At 40.0% G+C, this 20,437-nt stretch overlaps 1 long non-coding RNA gene across 2 annotated transcripts in view; it reads left to right on the forward strand.

Annotated features, from left to right (window-relative positions):
• LOC140599710 (uncharacterized) overlaps positions 1–20,437 on the forward strand; it is an 82,797-nt gene that overhangs the window by 46,435 nt on the left and 15,925 nt on the right. The window contains exon 1 of one of the 2 annotated variants that reach the window (XR_012002670.1): positions 276–352. The exons of the other annotated variant lie outside the window; for it this stretch is intronic. This is a non-coding gene — a long non-coding RNA (uncharacterized lncRNA). Of the gene's footprint in view, positions 1–275; positions 353–20,437 lie in introns of those variants that run through there. 2 annotated transcript variants of the gene reach the window in all.

Below are 20,437 nucleotides of genomic sequence, written 5' to 3' on the forward strand. Positions count from 1 at the left end.
AAATTAAAATTTCCTCAGTGTATGTGATATTCTTATTCCTAAGCCTTTTGGTTAAAAAAATTGGCTTGAGCAATGTTCTGACAAACAAGGGGTGTTGAGAGTCCTTAATGACATTACCAGGCAGTTGAAAGTGAGTTCTGTAGCTCTTAAAAACAAGATTTGGTTACTACACTCTGATACGGGCCCACCTTGCCTTGGCAGCGAACTGCAATAGAAGGTGGACTTCTCTCTCTGCCTTCCAGTCTCCTACTGCTCAATTGCTCAATTCTTTCTTCCAGGTGCCAGAATGGTTTCTCTAATGTCAAAGTTTGCTCCTGTTGACAACGCTTTGATGATTCCCATTGCTTTTAGGGTAAAAGCTAAACTTCTTATGGTCGTATTCAAGTCCTTAGATGTGGCTCATACTCCCCTTAATCTTCCTCTACCTCAGTCTTCCAGAACTACTGACATTTCTTGATGCCACAAAATTCTGTCTTAACACCTTTTTTTCCTGCTGCTCTCTTTGCTTGGGATGCCCTCCCTCTACCTCCATTTCATCTTTTAGATCTTTTTAAAAAATATTTAATTTATTTATTCCTGAGAGAGGCAGAGACAAAGGCAGAGGGAGAGGCAGGCTCCCTATGAGGAGCCTGATGTGACACTCGATCCCAGAACCTCAGGATCACAACCTGAGCCAAAGGCAGATGCTCAACCACTGAGCCACCCAGGTGGCCCTTCATCTTTTAGATCTTAAAGTCATCCACTTCTCCCAGAAGCCTTCCCCACCTTCTCTCCTTTCCCTTCCCAGATTGTAGGGATAGTGGCCACACATGATATTATTATGTAATAATGATCACAGAAGATAAAATCCCTGTTTAAATGCCTAGAGGATTGCACGGGATTCAAAAAATGTCTGTTCATCATAGCACTTTATGCTAATGGGAAACTCATTTGATATCCACAGTTAATTGGCTGGATCAGAGTGCTTCAGTAGCTTGTGTCTGTGGAGGGAAGTGGTTGCACAGGCATCAACTCCCTACCAGCTCTGTGCTTTCCTCCATGCACATTACAAATAGAATGGGAGCTTGATCTTCCCACATCCATCTTCTCCAATCCCTGCCCCACAGTTCAAAACCCTGCTAAGGGTGCCTGGGTGACTCAATCCGTTAGGCATCTGCCTTCAGCTCCAGCCATGAACCGAGCATCCTAGGATTGAGTTCCACATCAGGCAGGGAGTCTGCTTCTCCCTCTACCCCCGACCCCTGCTGCGCACTCTCTCTTTCATTCTCTCTCTCAAATAAAGAAATAAAATCTTAAAAAAAAAACCCACAAAACCCTGCTTAAATGTGCATTTTCCACAAAGCTTTCCATAGTTCTTTTACCTAGAACTAATTCTTTAATAATATTTACCTTAGCTTATTCATATTTTTTAGCTAGGGAAGCTGGGAAAATTTTTGGTTCCTCTAATCCATTTATTAAAAAGAGGACTCTTTAAGGAAAGGGTCATTTTGGCACTTTGCTTTTTAACCCAGACTATATTGGATTAACAAAAATATCATTTATTTTCATTTAGAAACCTTATTCTTTTCTATAAAATAGGTTGTTTTGGATGTTACCACTTCCATTGGCTATTGATTAGAGTTTCCATCTATAGGTATGGTGCCCATAGACCAACTTTTTTTTTGTTTTTAAACAACCTCTGCTTATTTGTCTCTACTGCCATTCCAGCCGCACGCAAATACTTTGCCTGCCTTTAATTCTATGTCTTTCTTAAGCAGTTTTCGCTTTTGGAATGCTCTTCCTCACCTCTGTCAAATTCCTATCTAGCTTCAAGGTTTATCTTAAATGCTATCTTCTATGAAGCCCTCCTGGTATACTGATCTGATTGTGAGCTCCCTCTTTTGACCTCCCCTTTCCTCTTCCGGTGTTATTTGTTCATACTGCTCCAGGGCAATATCTTTCTGTTACTGTTTTTCATGATTTCTGTATGCTTTCCCTTCTAACTGAACTGCAATTTCCTTCAAAGCAGGGTCTTAATCTTATTTCCTGCATCCACTAGCCTCCTAAAACAGAGCCTGGTGCAGAGTAGCTGATCAATAAATATTTGTTGAATGATTTTTTAAAAAGGTAAGTGCCTAATAGGCATCTGTTGAATTGAACGAATCACAGAAATTTCCAGTCACTGAATGACCTATTTTTTGAGACTTCATTGGACCCACATGAGAGCTGCAAGTTGTGATCCATTTCTTGAGATTTTTCTCCTCATGAGAGTATCTGCTGAAGCAGTCAGTCCTCCACAAAAAGAATGAATGACATAGCTTGGAGAGTGGCAGGCAGAGCATTAGGCTAGGAAGACAGTATACCTCTCTAGCATCCTCTTCCAGATCAATCCTGAGGCAATAGGCAGACCAGTCTACATTGACTTGATGGTCCAGGGAACATTATTTCCATATATCTCAACTGAGAGGAAATAGTTTTTTCCTTTTAACCATTCCAACCAGGACAGGGGCCCTTGCATAATAATCCATCCTTAGACTTCTAGGAAAGGATGTCATTCAGAAAAACTTCCACTTGGTTTGGTTTGGTCATAAAAACTTGTGAACTGATATTATAGAGAGGAAGAGTAAGGAGAACAATCATATGAGCAAGAGGAAATAATTACGAATTTTGCTAGCAATATCCTAGTAAACTTGATCTTTATGTATAGAGAGAATTGCATATTTATCTCATTGGAACAAAACTCTTATTTGCTCCAGAATCAGAATGGCAGCTCTAACAGAACTAACGCTTGGCCAGAATTGCAAACTAAGGTAAAGAGGAGTCTAGCAGTACTTTCCACTTTTCCTTTATTCTTTCACTTCACTAAGATACCATAGCAGACACATCCATCCTATACATTAAAGCAGCAAAGGCAACATTCCTGGTGCTGTCCTCTTTTTTTTTTTTTTTTTTTTTATCTGTGAGGGTTACATGTAAGTGTTCACTTTGTGAGTCTTCACCAACTGTACATTTAGGATTTATGCACTTTTCTATATGTGTGTTATATTTCAATAATGAAGTTTATTAGAAAAACAAACTCAATGAAGGGCTGAGCAGCAGAAAAGGAAAACAAAAGAGCTAAATAGCCAAAAAATAGAGCAAGTATCCTTACAGAACAAAGCACATGGAGTAAATATATAAGTGAGCAAGAGAAGTTAAGAGACCTGGAAGAAAATATTTGCAAGTTCCAAAGTCTATTTAATGATGCATGAGTCTCCTGGGTTAGTCAGGGGGAATAAAATAAAGATAATAAAGGAAATCCTTAAGTAAATGACAAAAAGAAATAACACCTAAAAAAAAAAGGAACATCATCTTAGATTGAAAGAGAATATTGTGTGTCAAACAGGATGAAACAATTTCACATATGTGCACAAAATTATGACATTTGGCACATTCAAGATTTTTAAAATGCCAAAACTATTCAGAGAATTGAAGCAGATAACTCACAGATTTCTCACCTGTAATCCTAGATAAGAGAAGATAACGAAGCAAAATCTTCAGAATATTTAAGGGAAAAGAAGTTTTGAGTCTAGAATTAAGATTCAGCCCCAGTTGGTGAGGGTTTCAAGCATTAAAGGTATAGAGAACATTCAATAACCTACTCTTAAATAGCTTTTTCTCTTGCAGGAAGATCTGTTTTTCTGAAGTGTTCATTCTTCCTCCATGTGATTCAGGAATGAGGCAAGACAAACTCTATCATATATCCTAGGAACTCTTTCCTCATTTCTGCTGGTAACCTATCAATAAGCTGGTTCAGTGGGGAGACTTATGAAGTCTCTAGCTGATACCAGAGCTGAAAGAAAACTGCAGGTAGTGCTGTCCCACTTCCAAATATTCTAACCAGCAAGACCACTGCCCTGACTGAAAACTTTGTTGTCACAAGATTGGTTAAGTATCTCTACTGCTCTTGCTTCTCCATGCATGCTAAAACAGTGCAGGCACAAGCTCATTGCCCCAGGGCATGACCCATGGTGGCTGGCTCAAGAATAACTCTCTGTGGGGACTAAGTACATTCTTGGAAGGCCTTCTTCTAAACTTGTCCAACAAGCCAAGCATTATCCATGTCACCAGTTGATAGTGGTGTTTGCTCTCACCTTCTGTCTCCCCCAAAATGTAGATCTTCATTAGTTTGTATGAATCATAGTAATCCCATTCCCCTGATGGTCTTTGGTTTAGAAAGGGCTGGGTGACTCAGTCCTGGGCAATTAGATGTGAGGAGAAGTGTGCTGGGGGACTATGTGAAAGCTGTCTTTTCCTTTCAAGAGATCAAGAGGGCAAGAAGCAGCATACTCTTCCCTTGGACATTGTCACGTCTGCCCATGATACCTGGGATTGTGGCAACTATTGTCAAGAAGGGAGTTAAATCCCAGAGCAGATGAGAAAGGTGGAGGATGACAGTGTGAGACGAGAAGAACCGTTTGTTCCTTTACAAGATATCTCTTTATCTCAGGACCTCCTGGTGAGATAATTGAATTCCTTTATTTTTAAAACCATCTGAGTAGGGGTTATGGTACTTGTAGCCAAAAGTTTCTCAACTGAAGCATATGGAACTCAAGAAATTTTACATCCACAGATCCTCTCAGAGAGATTTTACTCTAGAAAGAAGCAACTCTAGAGAGAAGCAGGAGATACAGTAACAATAAGCAAGGAAATGAATGACATGTACCACCAAGCATAGATAAGAAGGAATGCAAAACAAATATTTGTGAGAATTTAACTATACTATCCACAGAATTAAACAGGTGCTAAACAGATTTTAGATGATCTGCTCTGAGAGAAGTAGAGGAATTATTTTGGAAGTTTAAAGAAAGCTTTACAGAGGAGGCAGCATGTAAGGGAAGCCTTGAAGATGGGGTCGGCTTTTAGGGCAGGAAGGGACCAAAGAGCAGTCCATAGTTTAGGGGCAGGGTGAGACCTATAGGAAGCTGAAGTCTCAGCAAGTGGTGAACCTGCAGCAATTACTGTTCCAGAAAGTCCCAAGTCCAAAGTGCTCTCCTGCCTACAATATGCCTCTGAAATAAAATGGCAAATATTAGCCCATCTTTGCTACGAAAAGGCAGGACAAACATGTTTTTTAGTGTGGCAGTCTGGTTTCTGTGTGTCCAGAAAAAATAAGGATGGTGGAAGAGGTCAAAGGAAGGGCATCTGAAACCATCTGAAGGGCAGAAGCACTTCTGGGGATCTGATGATAGACTAGGAAATGAGGGGTTTTCTGACCATACTGACAGCAAGAAAAGCAAGAAGGCTTTTTGAGAGACTTGCAAAATCTCAACAGAGAGTGGAAAGGGTAAATATGAAATAGTTCGCTGAAGAGATTTTGATTTTAATGGGGTTAGTGAACTAATCCTGAAAAAGCCTAAGAAAATAAAGACACAATCAAACAAGCCAACCAAAATCTGTGCTATTTTCCTACTTCTGCTACTTATTAGTTGTGTAACATAGGCAGATCAATAATTGTCCCCAGCTTAGTGATCTCAGTGATAAGATGTCACCTTCCCCATCTACCTTATAGGATTATCTTGGGATCTGAGCAGACAATAGAAGTGATCAGGGATGGAGAAGAACGTTAGAATCTATGAGGCATAGAAGGAATCTGCTCTGTTAGAACATATTTTTGAAATGTGGCAAGGTTGGCCACTCAGAAGAGATGACCTGGAACACTAAAATGTTGGAGAGTTTCCAGGGTGATTGTGGCACAGAACGCAGGAAGCTACCAAGTTTAATTTAGGCAAACTTTGAGAACATGTTAGGCAAGGAACCAAGTTGGAGGTGGGATTAGAGACACATATAGAAAGGAATTATTAGATTTTTGAATGGTATGGGAGCTATGCCAAGACTTGCAGCTTTGGTCTGGAGGCTGCAATTAAGGGTGAGCTTAGAAGAGAAAAATGAAATGGAGGAAAGAACCTGAACCTTTTTTGAAGCTGTAACGACATAATTTGCATGTTCAACCCCAGGGGTTCCTCTACACCACAGAAAAATTGTTTGTCCTTTCCTATCTTTATGAAGCTTGGCAAAGGTGGTGGTGGATGAAGTGTCTGAAGAAAAAGGCAGAGGATAAGATCTCAGGCCCATGGTATGGGCAAGGACACAGGAAAAATCATTCAAGAAACTGCAACCATCTCAGGAGCCTCTCTGCTTGATTTGTCCCTGAAGCCTTTCTCTCTCCAGACCTCCCTCTGGAAATTAGGTGTATCAACATAGATGGGAATGGTTAGAGGCACTTAGAATCATCTGCTGGCTTCCCACCTCTAAAAGACCAAACCGGTTATACTTCTACCTCTGGGTTATCTCAAAAATTTGTGAGTTTGTTTTTTGATTGTCACACTGATTGAGACCATTATTAACATTTACTGGGCAAATGTTAGGGATGTTGACATTATGCAAGATAGTGCTGGCACAATGCTGAATAGAAAAATAATATGTCCTTTGGGACAGTCCAGCACAATGAGGAATTGTTCTGAACCCCATAAGACTTCTGAATGTCCAACTAGACAGTTGTGAATTTGGACAAACCTATGCATTATTTCAACTAAAACTCTAATTCCATTTTATCTATAAGCACAATGTACTTATTACACAGTTTTAACACACCCTAAATTTCCTAGGAATAAAGCTTTATGCCTTGTTTGGAACTTTTTATTTTTAAGTTGTTCATTGTTGTGGAAATTTGTGTAACTGTTGGAAAATTGCAGCATGGCTCAAGGGATTTAGTTGTCTATATAACACATTTGTCTTGGTTGTGTTTATAGTTGTTGAAGTCAAAGGTGATTCTCTATCTAAATGCCAGCTTCTGATTACTTCATTATGTCTTTCAATGTAGTTATTCCCAAGCAAATTGGGATACATATTATTAGAATATATATTATTTTATTAAAAGTCATTCTTTATTTCTAATTTATGTTATGCTTAAGGCATTATCTTGACTTTGAAAAAATAGGCATGGATAGGTTACATTGCCTGTGACTTTCACTGTAGGATTTTAAAAGGGACTTAACAAAATATTTGTAAAAAGCTGCCATCAGGCCCAATGGGGTAGTGAGGCACTGGGGTTGAAAGGTAATAAAAAAGAGAGAAGTCATGAATGCGGGTTGTGTTAAATGTTCATTGGCTACACATTGTATCTATCCCCATTTAAACTGAAGGAAAATCATAATAAGTATCCAGATCAAGGAGGGTGAAAAAAATGCTTTTGGAGTTGACCATAAATGCCTCACCATAAGATTTTTCAGTCCTTTGGTTTTAAGACAGGAATTTGTCAGTTCACAATACCAGACAATCCAAAAGAAAAATAAAAACAAAACCCAGAATCTCTTTGGGCTTCTCAGGCAACAAGAAAAAACTTCCAAGTGCTCAGGAGACTGGAAGTAAAGCAAAGCCAAGTAAGATCAGAGACCTCTGCTTTCCTCTGTGGAGAGTTAACAAGCTGCAGAGCCTGGGGGCCGCCAACATGAAGAAAACAGGTCAAAATTTTGACTGTTTATCGTAAAATTTGGTCCTTTATCAAAATGATACACACTACAACACAGATGAATCTTAAAAGCATTATGTTTAGGGAAACAAATCAGACAAAGTCAGACAGAACAAATATATGATTCCAATCTAATATTAGATACCCAGAATGGGCAAATTCATATAGAAAGAAAATAGAATTTACCAGGGGCTGGGGGGAGAGATGAAATGGGGAATTATTCTTTAATGGATACAGATTTTTGTTGGAGATAAAAGTTTTGGATATAGATAGTGGTGATGGTCACACAGAATTGTGAATGTATTTAATGCCACTGACTTATACACTTAGGAATGGCTAAAATGATGAATGCTATGGTATGTATATCTTTTACTACAATAAAAAAATTAAATTAAAAAACAAAATTGGCCTTTTTTTTTAAAGTTCAACCTCCAAATACAGTTCTATACTTAGAGTCTGTAGATTTTTAAAACTCTATGCCTTCCTACTCACATTCTTTCTAACTCTGTATATTGAGCCATAAACACCATTTTATTAGGGGAGGAAAAATAGAACAAGAAAGTCTTGTGAAGGAAACTTTCACATCGTTGTTTACTCTCAGATCTTCAAATGCTGCTTTTAAAATAAAGCAGAAAAGACGACTGGTTGACATATATGGAAGATTTATCATGTTCCAAATAAATTTTAATGAATGCAAAAGGCCTTAAACTCTTTTTTGGGCTGTCTCGCCTGCTACTCCCTTTGAAAGCAGTTAATTTCTGTGAGCAGTCGGAGGCTGGGGCCTGTGCTTGCTAACACAATCATACACAGGACCGTTTCCTTTTGGCAGAAAAAAAAGTCATAAAAAAAAATAAGGTAATCTGCTCCAATATCTAATTTGGGGGTTTGGTGTGGTTTTCTAGCTAATATTTTTTTTCAACTAAAACACTTTCCTAAAAATTATTTTTCCAGATACTTTTCCTTACAGTTTTCATCCTAAGAGTAGATTTCCACCCTGTGCACAGAAACTCAAGAAGACACAGGCCTAAACAGGACCCTGTCAGCTCTTCTACCAGATATGGAGGGTGGAGGGCCAGGCTGATTTGTCTTCCTCACTTTCTCCTCCTGGGGCCTCAGTGTCTCTAACCCCATCTATGACCTAAGTCAGGCTTCTTTGGGCTATGTTCTATTTTGAAGTCTCTTATTTTCTGGTTGAGAGACTGCTTTGAATAAGATACTTACTTTCATAGTTTTGTTGCCCTGTGAAGGCAAAATGTAGACCTATATAACATTAGCCAGAGACATTTCACCTCTTTGTTCCACCGGGCAAGTTGCCACCTGGACCATTACATATACACGGATGGGCTGACCGGTTTTTGCCAAGAACTGCCCAGAGCTGCTGACCTGGGTGTTTCCGCCAGAGGTCAGAGGCCAACCGAAGCAGTATCAGCCTCTAGATCACTGGGGTAGAGCAATAGAAACTTCAATAAAATCTGCCTTCTCGAGGACATCAAAGTTTTTTTTTTTTCTTTTTTAATTTTATGGGTAAGGCAAATAATAGAGCCTTTGTGTTTTATCGGAAAAGTTAATGAAGTTTACTTCTTTAGAACTTGGAGTGAATAGTAAACAAAATTATGTTGTCACTCTCCCTGGAGCACATCGAGTGCTGTCACATTAAGCAAACTTATTTCTTCTCATGGGAATACAGTGCTTGATAGCTCGTGCAGAAAGAGCTGAAGCACAGAATAATAGGATGTGTTTGGAGCCATGTGTGATGGGAAGGATAAGCAGAATCAGCTTTTTAAGTATTGGTGATTTTAAGACCTTTAGGGAAATTGATTTGGGGCCACCCTGTGGGGGTGGGAACTTCAGTGGGAACTTCGTTCCAAAATGTAGTGGGAGAGTCTTAGTCCTCAAGTGTCTCGCCAAGTGGAGGGCAGGCGGCTGGGCATGGAGACAGGTGTAACACTTCCCTGGTGGGGCAGCACTAAATTTTGACATGACTTGGGGCAATCTCACCTGACTGACCACAGGACGCTCAGCCTGGACTAAGCAGGTTTAACAAACGCACAGGGAGGAGAAGTGGTATGGTGGGTAGCACCATAGTGACACACCCCTCTCCTTCCCCGATTCCTTTTCTCTGCTGCTCTGGCTTCTGCTGACAGCTTCTGGGAGCGAAGTCATTGCAGAGCATGATGACTAATGGCCAAGGAGGGGGCACACAGCGGGCTGGTCGAAAACCCCAGCCCAGAGTTGACAGAGCTGTCCCCCAAATGGCAACAAGTCTTTGAGAGTAAACAATTTTGTTCACTTTGAGAAAGAAATCAAACATGATGGGTATACAGCACGGGGAGAAACAACTTCATGGGTTGTGGGAACCAGACAGAGCCATGACCCACAGGCTGGTCCCATTGCTCAGCGCTGCAAAGCTTTCCCCCCTCTGTGGTCTTGGCAGGAGATGGTACTCACTGGCAGGAGGACTGGCTGTATTGCTTTTCCCTTGTCCCTAGTAAAGTTGCTCTGGACTCTGGCTGGCGCCCTGTTGGATCGTCACCATGGACTACATTTCCAGTGGCATGTGGGGTGTAGCTGGCGGGAGAACTGGGTTCTCTTGTGGTCAAGGAGCATTCAACAGAGCGGGAGAAGGAACAGCCACGTCAAGGCCTGGCTTGTCCACGGGACCCGCCTTTGCCAGAAACCACGGGACGCCCGACCCCAGTACAAGGAAGGCCACATGGAGAAGCTGGCAAAGGAACTGGCCATCGGCAGAGCAAAGGAAGCAGCTTCTGCGGGTTTTTGAAGTGGCCACACTGCCAGGGTTACACAATGTGATACGATGGAAAAAAAAAAAAAGTCGTCTTTCTTGCTCTTCCAAATGAAGACAGCATCTCCTTGAAAAATTAATAAAAACTAAGTTTTTCAGAGTGAAAAATGATCCGGAGCGATCTGCCCATTAGCTGATGAAATAAATGGAATATGAACGCTTGCAAGGGAAGTGGGTAAATTGCAGTTTCCCTAAGCTCCCTCCAAACGCTGAGACAGACAAGCTTGTTTCATCCTGGTCAGGGGCGTGTGGTTTAATGGTCAGAGGACAGGCGAGGGAGTCAGAAAGTCTGGGTTGCATTCCCAGCTTTGCCACTGACTCACTGGGTGACCTTGACCAATGGTTGCACCCTCTGTATCCCCATCCAGAAAATGGGGATTTAATGACAGTCCCCAGAAAAGAATGTTTGAGCCGTTTCTAGGTACATGAGGTTAGAGATTTTGAGGTCCTAGGCAGTAGAAGACGGCAAGAATTCCAAATTTAATTCTCTTGCACAGAGAAGCATGGTTGAGAGCTTTTAGAAACAATAGGGGTTGAGAACACGATAAATCCCCATAACTGTCAGAGGTAGCCTTTGATATATGGCTTTAAAAACTTTCAAATCTCCAAAGCCACCTTGTCACCTTCCAAAGTTTCATGTTATTGGACCCTGTGAATTTATTTGAAAACAATTTAAAATTAAATTCCATGGCCCTGAGTCATCTCCTGCCAGCCACTAAATACTAAGATGAAAATCTCTTGTGACATTTAACACAATGGCTGTTCAGAGGTCTTGCATTAGATATTTTAAAGAGTTTTATATTTTGGTTTGCTGCTTTCCATAAGAGCCATAATAATTTAAAACGCTGTTAATTACTTTTCATCCAGAAACCAAATACCTCAGATTTGGGACAAGAACATGCCTCTTTCATTGGGTCTGGCTTTTTGCTTATCTGTAGATCATCTTTCTTGCAAGGAGCCTAGATGGTTCTGTGAAAACAGTAGCTAACAACAGAACAGTGTCAGGAAACCTGCATTCTAGCCCTAAGCATTTCCATCCTGGTGAGTAAGTAATCTACTTGCTCTGAGCATCAGCTTCCCTATTTGTAAAATGAGAGTGAGTCTTACAACTGGTTGTTGCTGTTGCCACAAAACCCCCATCTTTTCAAAAGATGCTTTATGCATCATTCCGGGATTAAAAAGGTGGAGGAGAGGGACCCCGGTCCCCCTCTTCTTGGATGACAAGTGCCGGTCGGCAACTTTGTGAAAGCCAGCATGACTATCACTGGCTAGAGTCCCTCAAGTAGTTTTGTATGTGAGAGCCTGTGGGTGAGAAGAGGGAGGAGGAATTGGGTATGTTTACAGCCAAGCAATGTGGGTTAGCAATGACTGCTGGATCCAGAGATGCCTATTTCTGGTTTAGGTCCAGTCATTAAAAATAGAAGGTCTTAAAAGGTTGGATGAAAGCCACTTTGTAGTACTTCTTTTAACGTGCCCTTGGCCTGTCCCTACATAGAGTTCATATAGTTACTCTCAGTTCTATAACGCCCCATTCTGTAGTCACTCCTGATAAATAAAATGTACTGTATTTGTGCGCAGAATTTTTTCCTCCCGTGAGTGGTTTCCTTTAAGGAAAACAAAATTCTGATATAACATGTCTGTTGTTGTTAAGAGATACTTTTGCCCTCAAAGTGAAAATACGTTTAAGAAACTAAGAAAGATAATCATGCTCGCTAGAAAAAAAAAATTATATAACATGTAAAGTAGAAGAATAAACCCACTTGCGATCTCAGGTACACTGTTGATTACCTAGGTACCACTGCTGCTAACATTTCCACCTATTTCCCTAAAGGCTTTTCTATGCATAATCTCTCATATATCATATAAAACACTGTTCTAAAAAAGTTAAAAATGGCTTCATACATTTGTTTATGCAACTATAGATAACCTGAATTCATACATATCCTGAAAAAAGCACACTCATACACACATATTTCACTGTCCATAGAGATAGTTAGATTTCATCATTTTCAGTGGTTATAGAAAATTCCAGTTGATGAATATATCATCAGTTTGGTCATTGATGGACTTTTAGTGTTCCCAATATTCATTTTTATAAACCGTAATGTGATAAACATCTTTGTACATATATTTCAATATTCAATTGGTCAAACTGTACACACATAAACAGTTGTAATATTGGCCATCAGAAAGGTTGGTATAATCTATATTAGTAAAATATGCTATTTGGTATGGAAATACTGAAAGGTTTTGGATTCTACTAGAAAACAGGATGGCATTGCTTCTTGGAAATGCTTTTTTATTGATTTCACAATGCTTGGTCATTGTTGGTAAAGGACCCAACTGAATGCTCTAAAAAGAGTAATAATTGACTAGAAAGGTTCATTTAAGAAAAGTGGTTAGACAACCCCATGACTAAATTCTTAGCTGGATTAGGGAGTTTCTAAGGCTCATGATTATTTTGAAACTCAAGAAATACATATTCTTCATTCTTGCTCACTGTGAATGATCCCCCTTCTCTCTTTTCATTTGAAAATATTCGTATGACCCACATTTTAAAATGATGGCTAGATGCAGACAAAAGTAGGGTAAAATTGATGGATAGCAGTAAAACGTTTAACTGGGAAGCAATTATACCACAATCTATCCCTCTCTTAAGTAACGGTAGGCTTAAGAATGACTTGCTTCTGAAGGACGAAATTAAATTGAGACCATCACTTTGATTTTACAGAACCAGTTAAAGAAGAAGTACTATTATTTTTGTGCTCTGAATTGATCTACTGCAATGCACAATGCTGGCCTGTCACTCATGGTGACAACATAGGCAAGAAATTCACTTTGATCTCTAGAAAGTTAAAGTTGCAGGCAAGAATCAGTGAATAAGAGTTCCTTCCTATGTCCAAACTACAGGACAGGGAAACTTCAGAACAGGAGGAAAACCTATCCTATGACAAATGGCGGCTATTCTTTCTGCAGGCACTGGTCTTTTATGTAATAAACACTGTTCAAGGTATGTGGGTAACTGGAGAATCTTATTTCTAGAAACACTGCTACCATTATTTCAAAATTTGCCATCTTTTTCAGAAATTAAAAATATAAACCAAGAGCTTCTGATATGGTTTGAGACTTACGATTCTTAATGAGAGAAGTTAGCAAAAGTGTTAATTAATAGCTGTCTATAAATATTCAAATCACGCCTTATTCTCTCCTGAATAAACGGAAAGGACAACAGATCAAGCCTAAGAAGACCTCTATTACTATAATTTGCCATACCTCTATGTGTTGCGATTAACATATTTAATGAAAGTTGAAAAGACTATGGCTCATTTGACCCAACCCACTGATCTGGAATTGCATATAATGTAAAAGAAATATTTATAAGTGGAATTAAACATGAGCTTTAAGAATACAAGTAGTATTACAAAGAAAAGTCTGATTTTTATTTTTGCTCTCCACCTCTATTCTACTTCCTCTCCTTCTCCTTTCTCCCCAGAATTTAGGTTTAAGTTTAACCCAGAGCTTTAAGTTAGATGTTAGAAAAATTTTTTTGGTCACACATATATATTAACTATTGCAATGGGACTATTAAAAAGTCAATTCCCCTAGAACATTTTTTTAGACTTGAACTTCATTCTTTTTAATTAAAAAAAAAAAAAAAAAAGTTTTAGCGGCAGCCTGGGTGGCTCAGCAGTTTAGTGCCGCCTTCAGCCCACGGCCTGATCCTGGAGACCTGATATCAAGTCCCATGTCAGGCTCCCTGCATGGAGCCTGCTTCTCTCTCTGCCTGTGTCTCTGCCTCTCTCTCTCTCTGTCTGTCTGTGTCTCTCATGAATAAATAAATAAAATCTTTTTTTTTAAATAAAAAATACAAAATGTTTTAGGCTCTAACTTTATTATTTATTTATTTAATTTAAATTCAATTTACTAACATATAGTATATAACACCCAGTGCCCATGGTATCACATGCCCTCTTTAATGCCGGTGAACCAGTTACCCTATCCTCCCACCCACCTCCCCTTCAGCAACCTTCCGTTTGTTTTCCAGAGTCAAGAGTGTCTCATGGTTGGTCTTCCTCTCCGATTTTGCCTCATTCGGTTTCCCCTCCTTCCCTTATGGTTCCTTTCACTATTTCTTGTATTCTACATATGAATGAGACCATATGATAATTATCTTCCCTAGAACATTTTTTTAAAATTTTTATTTTTTTATGATAGTCACAGAGGGAGAGAGAGGAGCAGAGACACAGGCAGAGGGAGAAGCAGGCTCCATGCACCGGGAGCCGGACGTGGGATTCGATCCCGGGTCTCCAGGATCGCGCCCTGGGTCAAAGGCAGGCGCCAAACCGCTGCACCACCCAGGGATCCCCCTAGAACATTTTTAATAATAATAGGGATATAATTGGTCTGATTTGGTTTGGTTTTTAAAAGAGATGGATGGAGGAGGGAATCCAGAAAACTCTTTCAGTCCCTTGAGACTGTACTATATTTCGGGCTTTGCCTAATCTCAGTGTTAAAAAGCCCTGGGCAATTACCTTCTGTCATTCTGCAAATCATCTCTATTGAGGAGAAAGTCTGTTCTAATGATGAGTGGGTATGGCTCAGGGATTTATTTGCCTTAATTTCTTCAACATCTACAAAAAGGTATTCTGCTTCAATATTAACATTATTTATTTTCTCTTCCTGATGATATCATTGTAGCCTACTTGAGTTTAAAAACTTGGCTATAAATTTTTTAAACAAATCCATTAATAGTGAAAAATTTTAAAAAGATATGTTCATACCAAATAATTCTGTCTAAGGAAATTCGAGCTTTCTTTGTATTCTAACTATTGGCCTGAGCTGGCATTTGCATGAATTAAAAATTTAGCCACTGCCTATAACTGATTGGTTGGTTGAGGGTCATATATCTAACACACCAGTCCCTTTGTCCATTGTGTTTATCTGTCAAATTGCCTGAAGAACTTAATATTAGGGTCATTTTTGAATAGCCTTCTTAAGAACCCAAAAGTTTGAAATTACCTGGGAGAAGAAACATGTTATCTGGTTAATATAGCAGTCTGGTTAATTTCTATGGTTACTGCCAATATCTCACTTAGCAAAGAATAAGACTTAGGACAAGAATTGAAAGGAAATTGATAAAGAAAGTGTGGGAACAGGTGTTCATGTTCAGGCCAAGTCCTGGATGCCCACAGAATGGCTGAAGGATGCTGGGTCTTAATCGTCCCTACTACCTAGCACAGGGTCTGGTGCTGAATGAATGAATAAAGGAATGAATGTGTGGGTGTCAAGGTGAGAGGGTGTTTAATAAGTGTTGATGGTGGAGGCAGCCTCATAAAAATTACAGTAGGTGGATGGGGGTGGTGTGGATGTATAGGAAATAACTGTTTAATTTTTTTAAGGGTGACTCTCAAGACCTGGAATTTGTTTGGGTAACAGTGCCCCTTAGCAGTGGCCTCTCATGGGATCTGCTGAGCGTAGAAATGGCTGGTTCCTCTTTCATGGCTTTTATTTCTGTACCCAGTCCATAGAGTCCTCCATGCTTTCCTGGGGCCACTACACAGAATACCACCAATAAACTCAGTCCTCTGTCCAGTAGACGGTGCTGTTGTTCTCTGACCTTCCTGATGGGGCATCAATCTTCCCTGAGTGGTTCATCTCAGGTTTTCATGAAAGTGTTCTCAGATATTTGGGTAAGGCTTCTTTTTTTCCAAGTTAGATGCAAAAATATTTTTGCGCTTGGCACTCCTCTCATCTTTTCAAACAACATATGGGGGTGGGGAGAAGACTTATAAGATATTCACATTCTTTCACTACAATTTCACACCTCTCTAGGGTGGGGTCCTGACACCTTTAGCTGAACTAAGCACCTAGGGGGTGAGGAATAGGTAATGGTGGTCAAGTAACTTCCAATAGTCAACCACCATCCTGTTTCAGTTGAGGGCCCCAAGTAACACACTTAGTGGGAGGCCTGGCCTGAGCAGGATGGGTCTTCCACCCAGGGAGCCAGGCAGAACACAAGGTCATTGTCAAGTAAGGTGCAGGGGCTGCTGCAGAAGGCTCCAGCAGCAGCTGTCCCCAAATGCCCACTGCCAAAGAGTCCACAAAGCAGCACTGGCTGTGACCTCAAAGGGATGGAGGAAGCTGCCACCCTGGCCTGGGGTCAAACTGTGTGTGGTGACAGGGAAAGGAATGTGGACTTTGGCTGAGTGAAGAGAGGAAATATGGGAACCCAGGAGACAAGCCACCTGGGTTTGTTGAAGATTTACCACTAGCCAGGGGAGGACAAGGTTTCTTATCCCTCAAGATGTGGTATACTAAGCCCCAATCTGTTAGCCGCTTTGAGAAGTCTCAGTCTCGATTGGGCACCATAGCAACAAATAAATGAGCTCTTTCGTGGGGGAGAGAACTAACTGTTGGGGGCATTCCATGGAGAGTAAAAGCACATCAAAGGAAGAAGTCATTTCACAAGCACAGATTTCTCCTTGACTTTGATTGTGGTAAAACAAATTTGCAACTAGGAATTATAAAAAACCCTCAAAGGGAGGAATTACTTCATAAACGTTTTAATTACGGCTGTGAATGATGGAAAGCAGGTTGGATCACAGACAGGAGTATCAAGGTTTGAATCCAGTGTCTTCCATCTTCCAGCTCTGATGGATTTGAGTAAGTCGCAAAATCTGAGTTTCTATTTCATTTCTATAAAATGGGGATAATCATTCCTGTCCTATCTCACTGAGTTGTTATGAGGGCCACGTGTGGAAAATAGTCTTTCACTTCTAAAGTTCCATAGAAGGCAAAGATTTATATTTGTTAGAGATCAGATTCTTTGCCTCTTGTTTCCAAAATGCCTTCCTGGCACTGCCTAAACTACAGAAATTTGACACACAGCAAATACAAAAGAAAACAAACAAAAAAATCATACAGTTATTGAGCAAACCTTGTGATGAAATGATTTCACATTGCAACAAACAATGGGACATTCCCAGTCCTACTCAGCTGGGGTTCTAAAACCCGACTAGTTGCATGTTATTGTAAAGCCTGCATTCAGAAATCTTCAACATTTAGTTTCTCTATAACTCAACCCAAGGCTTCTTGGCTGATTAGCACAGATATGAACCAGAGAAGATTGCACTGTGACTTTAAAAAGTTTGGACAAATAATACTGTATCCAGATTGCAATTACATAGGAGATAAAACAAAGACAAATGTGAGACCATTTGTTAATAATCCCTGAATGCTGATATGAAACTATTCATGTCAAATTGATTGCCATAGGGCAGCCCCGGTGGCCCAGTGGTTTAGCGCCGCCTTCAGCACAGGGTGTGATCCTGGAGACACGGGATCGAGTCCCACATCAGGCTCCCTCCATGGATCCTGCTTCTCCCTCTGCCTCTCTTTCTCTCTGTGTCTGTTATGAATAAATAAATAAAATCTTTAAAACAAAAAACAAAAAAACCCCCAAATTGATTGCCATAGAAAGTAAAATAAAAAGGAATTAAGATATCATATACCTATAATATGAAGTAAATTCTGAGAAATATAATTCAACTTCTATAATTGATGGAGAATCTCTAGGAATAGTGGGGAAACTAGCATAGTTAACGGTCTTAAGTTCTTTAGAAAAATCTCCAAAGTAAGGAGTATAAGTTAAGGGTAACTTATACCCTTTTTTTTTTTAGATAACAAGATAGGATACAACACAATGCAGAGATACATTAAAATATGTCCAGAATTCTGTCCTGAGCCTATTTTTAGGCTATCTCTATGTGGCCAAAGGGAATATAGCTTTAAAATAAGTGGCTAGTAAGTAAATTCACATAAGGTAACCAAGCAATCATTCAATCTAAAGACAGGGATCCCTGGGTGGCTCAGCGGTTTGGCGCCTGCCTTCAGCCCAGGGCATGGTCCTGGAGACCCGTGATCAAGTCCCGCATCCAGCTCCCTGCCTGGAGCCTGCTTCTCCCTCTCCCTGTGTCTCTGCCTCTCTCTCTCTGTGTCTTTCATCAATAAACAAATAAGATCTTTAAAAAAATAAAAACTAAAGGCCAACATTAAAACAAAGTGTTTTTGCTTGTTTTTGTGCCTCTCTTGCTCCTCACTGTCCCCTTTGACCCATAAGAGTACTCTGGAGAGCTTATTTATCTTTTACCTATCTCCTTTTTCTACATGTGCTGGTCTTACTCTGCATAACTGAAATGGCCCCAGGACTGGGAATGCAAGGGAATTCTAACATGATAACTCTAGGAGCTACTTAAAAACCTCTTAATCACAGAATTTAATTCAACTTCCAAATAAATATTTAAGATTAGGAGAAGAACTGATTAAATTTAGATTCAGCAGCACGGTGAACTACATTATGCAGCCATTTTTATTTTTCTTTTATTATTTTTTTAAAAGATTTTATTTATTTATTCATGAGAGACAGAGAGAGAGAGAGTGAGAGAGAGAGAGAGAGGCAGAGACACAGGCAGAGGGAGAAGCAGGCTCCATGCAGGGAGCCCAACGTGGGACTCCATCCTGGGTCTCCAGGACCACACCCTGGGCTGAAGACAGCGCTAAACCGCTGGACCACCAGGGCTGCCCTATGCAGCCATTTTTAAATAAATGGGAAATGTTTTATAATATAATGTAAGGGAGAGCTAGTAGAATTCAAAATATGATTGCAACTTACCTGAAACGAGGACAGCAGGAAGATTCAAGGAACCAAACCAATCTAATAAAAACAGAAGCTAAAGTATCAGTAGGATTTATTTTCTTTAAGAGAGGCAGTTCATATTGAGAAAAAAACAGAACAAAACAAAACACCTCTGAGGACCAGTAGCTAGGACACCTGGGTTTAGTCTGGGCCTTTCATTAAGCATTTGGGTGAGTTTGGGCAAATTACGTTGCCATTTTGGACTTCCATTTCTCATGTAAAATAAAGAGACTGAAACTCCCATCTCTCTCTTTAAGACATATTTTTCCAGGAATTCCTAATTTGCCAGAAGATCCAAAGATTTCATGACTGAGGGAAATCTAACACTTTTACTCATGGAGGCATTTCAACGCTGTGGGGAAAAGAAAAGTACCTCTCTTTCATTTTTTTTAATAAATTAATTTTTATTGGTGTTCAATTTACCAACATACAGAAAAACACCCAGTGCTCATCCCGTCAAGTGTCCCCCTCAGTGCCCGTCACCCATTCCCCCTCACCCCCCGCCCTCCTCCCCTTCCACCACCCCTAGTTCGTTTCCCGAGTTAGGAGTCTTTATGTTCTGTCTCCCTTCCTGATATTTCCCACACATTTCTTCTCCCTTCCCTTATATTCCCTTTCACTATTATTTATATTCCCCAAATGAGTGAGAACATACACTGTTTGTCCTACTCCGATTGACTTATTTCACTCAGCATAATACCCTCCAGTTCCATCCACGTCCAAGCAAATGGTGGGTATTTGTCGTTTCTACTGGCTGAGTAATATTCCATTGTATACATAAACCACATCTTCTTTATCCATTCATCTTTCGATGGACACCAAGGCTCCTTCCACAGTTTGGCTATTGTGGACATTGCTTCTATAAACATCGGGGTGCAGGTGTCCTGGCGTTTCATTGCGTCTGAATCTTTGGGGTAAATCCCCAACACTGCAATTGCTGGGTGGTAGGGCAGGTCTATTTTTAACTCTTTGAGGAACCTCCACACAGTTTTCCAGAGTGGCTGCACCAGTTCACATTCTCTCTTTCAAATACTGATCTGCAAATTTTCTTCATCCATGGTGAACCTGATTTGACTGGATCACCAGTAATATTTTTGACAAAACTGAAAAGTTTATGAACTTTTCCTGAAGATGGGCTCAAGAAACGGTTAAATGAAACAAGTAAATACCATGGGGCTCAAGAGCTATAAAAAGACAGCTGGTAAAAGGGACCTTCTATAGGCAAGACTAAAGTCAAGCAGAAGAAGATACAGACAGCACTGAGTGGAAACCAGAGAGTCATTTATTTATTCAACAAATTGTATACTTATTAAATTCAGGATTTCAGGCTGGTTATCCCTTAACAGAGGTAATATTTGATTATAAATATTGTCTTAAAGGGCTTTTAAGTACAGAGGTGAGAAGTAAAATATAAAAATATATCTGAATAATGATAATATAGAGTAGAAAA

Source organism: Vulpes vulpes, chromosome 7 (assembly GCF_048418805.1).
Source record: "Vulpes vulpes isolate BD-2025 chromosome 7, VulVul3, whole genome shotgun sequence".
NCBI lineage: Eukaryota > Metazoa > Chordata > Mammalia > Carnivora > Canidae > Vulpes > Vulpes vulpes.